The sequence below is a fragment of the Triticum dicoccoides genome, chromosome 5A (assembly GCF_002162155.2).
Source record: "Triticum dicoccoides isolate Atlit2015 ecotype Zavitan chromosome 5A, WEW_v2.0, whole genome shotgun sequence".
In the NCBI taxonomy this organism is placed as follows: Eukaryota; Viridiplantae; Streptophyta; class Magnoliopsida; order Poales; family Poaceae; genus Triticum; species Triticum dicoccoides.
The window spans coordinates 518,996,988-519,002,843 of NC_041388.1; positions in this window are offsets into that span (position 1 = coordinate 518,996,988).

The following is a 5,856-nucleotide window of genomic DNA, read 5'->3' on the forward strand; positions in this document are numbered from 1 at the left end:
TGACAGAAATTCACGCCGGACTCGGCGGCCACCACGCCGCAGCCCGGGCCCTTGTAAGCAAGGCCTTCCATACAGGGTTCTATTGGCCGACGGCCCGGGCAGACGCACAGGACTTGGTCCAACGCTGCGCCGGTTGGCAGTTTTTTGCAAACCAAAGCCACATGCCACCCACCGCCCTCCAAACAATCCCCATTACCTGGCCCTTCGCTGTCTGGGGGCTTGACATGGTTGGACTCCTTAAAGGGGGAACCCATAAGAAAAAATACTTACTGGTCATGGTGGATAAATTCACCAAATGGATAGAAGCCAAACCTGTTAAAACAGTTGAATCCAGACCGGTGATAGACTTCATATCCGGGGTCGTACACCGTTACGGCGTCCCCCACAGTATCATCACTGACAAAGGTAGGAACTTCATGGCTGATGAGGTAAAACTCTGGTGCAGCAACATGGGCATCAAGCTCGATTATGCTTTCGTCTATCACCCACAAACCAACGGCCAAGTTGAGCGAGCAAATGGTCTTATCATGAGCGGTATTAAACCCAAATTAGTGCGGTCCTTAAAGGAGTCTAACACGCACTGGGTAGAGGAGCTCGACTCCATACTCTGGGGGCTGTGGACCACGCCGAATCGTACTACCGAATATACACCCTTCTTTACGGTGTACGGTGCAGAGGCAGTTTTGCCCTGCGACATAATTCATGACTCACCTCGAGTGCGCATGTACGGAGAAAGAGAAGCCAAGCTCGATTGGCAGGACAGTCTGGACACCCTGGAGGAGGAGCGCGATGTGGCAAAAGCCTGTTCCGCATTCTATCAGCAACAGGCTCGCAAATACCAAAGCAGAGAAGTACGGGCCAAAACTTATAACGTTGGCGAGTTAGTTCTACGCCTGCCAAAGAAGAAAAAGACCAAGCTCGAGCCCAAATGGGAAGGTCCCTTTATTATTGACCAAGTTCTGACCGGTGGAGCGTACCGTCTGTGGGATGCATCAAATAATCGATTTGAGCCGAACCCATGGAACGCACCTAGGCTCCGAAGATTCTACGCCTAGCGCCGGAATCTGTGTTCATCTCCTTCCTTTGTCCATTTTTTGCATATAAATTATTTATCTTTTTCTCTTTCTTTCTTTTATTCTTTCTCAAGGCCTTCATGGGCCAACTTGTGCCTCGCTTGCACACTATAGACGCGCTAACCGCGCTCATTATACCTGGGGGCTTCTTACACAAAAGCTTAATTATCTATCTGGGCTTCATGCCCCGCACATGTGTTATTCTTCCGCATGTACCTTTTCTTCGCCATTATATGCATCGATATGACTTAAGTTTTGGCCAAGCTGGGTTGCCTGGCTCTTGTATTTATGCCCTACATTCCCGTTAATTCGACTAGGGCATAAGGGGAGCACCTCTGCGATTGTTACTGCCGGATCAGCCGGATGTGTACCTCAGACTGGGTGAAGCCAAAAGCTAGCGTTCTTAAGGGAATATTTGGTCGGCGAACAAAAGATGATTGTTATTTATTTTCCATATATGCCCCCAGATGTTTTTTCCTGCGTCTCCGCTCGCAGTCCGGACATGCACTTTAGGGCATGCGTACCCAGGGAAAGGAACCCCTAACGGAACTATTCTCCCTGGAAGATGTTTCTTACTACCCATGTAATATAACATAACTAGTTGGGTACTTGTCTGTTCAAGCACTAATGACCCCTACGCCTGGTTTCCACGCATACCCCAGTTCTTATATAACTGAACGGGTATTCGGACACACTCCGGATTATCGGGTCCCGAGGTTGACACATGAGTCTAACATAAGTATGTCAATATGGGTATGCAGGCTGCGCTGCTAACCTCTGCCGCACTGACTGCTGAGGTCGATGCATTGAAGCAGAGCCTCGAGCGGTTCGAGAAAGAGCTCGGCCTTGCCAAGAAGCAGCTCGAGGAGAAAGAAGGTAAGTAATACCTTGTGTAAGTATATTAAAAAGACGTGGTTGCGAAAAATGACAGGATCGTTACTGGTGCGCTAGGGGCCACGACCGAGGTGGCGACCCTAAAGCAAGCGCTTACCGAGGTCGAGAACAAGGCGGCCACGGAGCGCACCGAGCGGGAGAAACATGAGGCACGTGTTGGCGAGGTGCAGCAAGAGCTCCATGCTCTTGTGAAGAAGCATGAGACTTTGGAGCTTGACTCGAAGACTCGAGAGTCCGAGCTCGCTGCGGCCCTCGAAAGCACCAAGTCTGCCAAGGCCGAAGCCCAAAAGGCCCTCCAGGAAATTGAGGCGATGAAGAAGATAGGGGCGGGTAAGGCATTCATTATGCAAAGCAAGCACGTGAAAGTGAATTACTTGTTACTTACCCGAGTCCGGAGCTCTCTAGGAGCATTCGCAGATTTGCCCCGCAGCGTGTCAGATGCCGCCGCCTACTACCGGGCCGAGGAAGGGAGCTCGACGGAGAAGGTGTTCTGGTCTCAGTATGCTGAGACCGGACACCTGGTGCCCTTGAGCGTCCAGCTGAAGCAATTGGTCGAGCTCCATAAGGTGGCCGAACAGGCCATGAAGGGTCTTATAGTTCGGCTGTGGCCTGGAGAGGCCATGCCTGGGAGCTACTTTGGGCTGGTGAGGCGGCTGGCGGATGCCTGTCCGTGGCTTGAGGTGATCAAGCGCTCCGTCTGCATCGAAGGTGCCCGTAGGGCGCTTGCCCGTGTTAAAGTTCACTGGGGCAAGATGGATGCTGAGAAGCTGGTGACGGACGGGCCACCACAGGGCAAGGAGCATCGCCGCCCTAAGATGTACTATGAGGGCATCCTGAAGGGTGCCCGCCTTTAGGCGGATGAATGTTCCAAAGATGTAATATTTGAGTAAACTTGCTCGTGTTATCCTGTACGCTGAAAACTTGTTCATATGCGCTATGCAACGCTTGTTTGAATTTAAAATATTACCTTCTATACGGCCGTTTATTAAATCTGAGAGATGGCGAGTCGTCGGCTTCTGCCCCCATGCCACGAGTGCTGGGGTGTTCGGGATAAACATGAGCACTCTTTTTCCCATTCTTGGGTCCTTCGAGGGAGGTGCTCAGCACAACGAACAAGGCAATCGGACTATAATGCGTTATCACTCTCACTTAGCCAGAGAATTCTATAATTTTAAATTTTGGTGAAGCCCCTAGTGTTCGGAAGACCGAGTTCGGGGCGCTATACACGCCTAGGCCGGACAAAGCCGGCTCCTCGCCCTAAGCGGCATAAGTCTTTAGGGACTCGAAACCTCTCGAACAGCGACCAACTCTCGCCCTATCATGACAATCGGTTTTAGCTTTCTCTACTGAGGTGCTTAGCCCAGCTGAACCGGGGCACAATCGCAGTAGTTCTCCCAGTGCTACCTTAGTCGATATAGCAAAACGTAAGGTACCAAAACATGGGATCCGGGCAAACCCAACTATTGACCAAAAACATGATTCGGAGCTGATGCATATAATGCTATAAGTTCGGGATGCCGCACTTGTGAAAGTGTTCGGACTTCTCACACCATATTGTGGGGTACTTAAGCCCCTGGTGTATTGGCCGTACCAAAGTGTACGGTTGCAAGGTGTCATTAATGAACACATATATAAAAGAAAAATGCAAAATCAGACTGAAGCTATGCATTGTTTATTCGAAAAGATGCATTGAAGAAAAACAATACAAGTAGTGCGATAAGCAAAAAATGGGACTATTTGACATGTCTCTTCCAAGGGTAAGCTGCGGAATGGTAGTGAAAGCAGGTATTTTGCTCGTTATAGAGACCACCTGGGAGTTCCATGATGCAACATAGCTTCCGGCCCCCCTGGTCCTTGCGTCGTGTGTTTGGCGATTATAGTTCCGGACAGGGCTTCCAGAGAGTGAAGTCCTGGAAGAGAGAAAAAATAACAAAGTAGGCAGCCCCTAGTGTGGTTGAGCCGTGTTTTGGGGCGTGCCGTAGTCGTGCCCCTCCCCTGTGCCCATGGTATTTTTAATGCGTAATTGTGTACGCGTGGCACGTGTGTCGCCATTTGGATGGGGCTGGGGTAGGGGCCGCATTGCTATGCGAGCTTAGAACGTGCCAGGCGGTCCTGTTGCAGATTACTTCGGGCACGCTTGACGGTGTCTGGACGTCTGATCGCCGGACTGGAGAATTGCCTTGATAGGCTGCTTTGCACTTCTGCTGCGAGGGCCGCAGTGTGCTCCTCGGTTCGGAGAGAGTGCTCTGTGTTTCCATTGACTGTGATGACCCCCCGAGGTCCTGGCATCTTGAGCTTGAGGTATGCGTAGTGCGGCACCGCATTGAATTTTGCAAATGCGGTTCGTCCGAGCAGTGCGTTATAGCCACTGCGGAACGGGACTATGTCAAAGTTTAACTCCTCGCTTCAGGAATTATCCGGGGATCCGAAGACCACTTCTAGCATGACTGAGCCTGTGCAATGGGCCTCTACACCTGGTATTACGGCCTTAAAGGTCGTTTTTGTGGGTTTAATCCTTGAGGGATCTATGCCCATTTTGCGCACTGTGTCCTAATAAAGCAAGTTCAAGCTGCTACCGCCGTCCATAAGGACTCGAGTGAGGTGAGAACCGTCAATGATTGGGTCTAGAACCAATGCGGCAAATCCGCCATGGCGGATACTAGTGGGGTGGTCCCTGCGATCGAAAGTGATCGGGCAGGAGGACCATGGGTTGAACTTTGGGGCGACTGGCTCCAACGCGTATACGTCCCTGAACACACGCTTCCGCTCCCTCCTGGGGATGTGGGTTGCCTATATCATGTTCACCGTCCGCACTTGTGTGGGAAACCCCTTCTGTCCTCTGGTGTTCGGCGGTCGGGGCTCCTCCTCATCGTCGCTATGTAGCCCATTGTCTTTGTTTTCGGTATTTAACTTGCCGGCCTGCTTGAACACCCAACAATCCCTGTTGGTGTGGTTGGCTGGCTTGTTAGGGGTGCCATGTATCTGACATGAGCGATCGAGTATACGGTCCAAACTGGACGGGCCCGGAGTGCTTCTTTCGAATGGCTTTTTCCGTTGATCGGGCTTAGAGCCTCTGAATCCGGCATTAACTATCGTATCCTCGGTATTGTCGCTGTTAATGCGGCGCTTGTGCTTGTTGCGACGTGACCTGCCATTGCTGTCCTTGGTATCCGAATTACCAGGGCTCTTTGACATGTTATTGCTACGAGCTAGCCGGCTGTATTCTCCCGCGCAAAAGCGGGTCATGAGTATCGTGAGGGCTGCCATAGATTTCGGCTTTTCCTGTCCAAGGTGCCGGGCAAGCCACTCATCGCGGATGTTATGCTTGAAAGCTTCTAGGGCCTCTGCATCCAGACAGTCGACGATTTGATTTTTCTTAGTTAGGAACCGTGTCCAGAATTGCCTGGCCGATTCCTTTGGCTGTTGAATTATGTGGCTCAAGTCATCGACATCTGGTGGTCGCACATAGGTGCCCTGGAAGTTGTCGAGGAATGCGGCTACTAGGTCCTCCCAACAACCTATGGATTCTGCTGGCAAGCTGTTGAGCCAATGCCGGGTTGGTCCTTTAAGCTTGAGTGGGAGGTATTTGATGGCGTGTAGATCGTCACCACGAGCCATGTGGATATGAAGGAGATAGTCCTCGATCCATACCGCGGGATCTGTCGTACCATCATATGATTCGATATTCACGGGTTTGAAACCCTCTGGGATTTGATGATCCATTACTTCATTTGTGAAGCATAACGGGTGTGCGGCGCCTCTGTACTGGCTATATCACGACACAGCTCGAATGAGTTTTGTCTGTTGTGTTCGGCCCGGCTGGATTCACTTTTGTTGTATCCAGCGTGACGGTTATCGTCTCGTGTCGTGCGGCGCCCATGCGATCCGT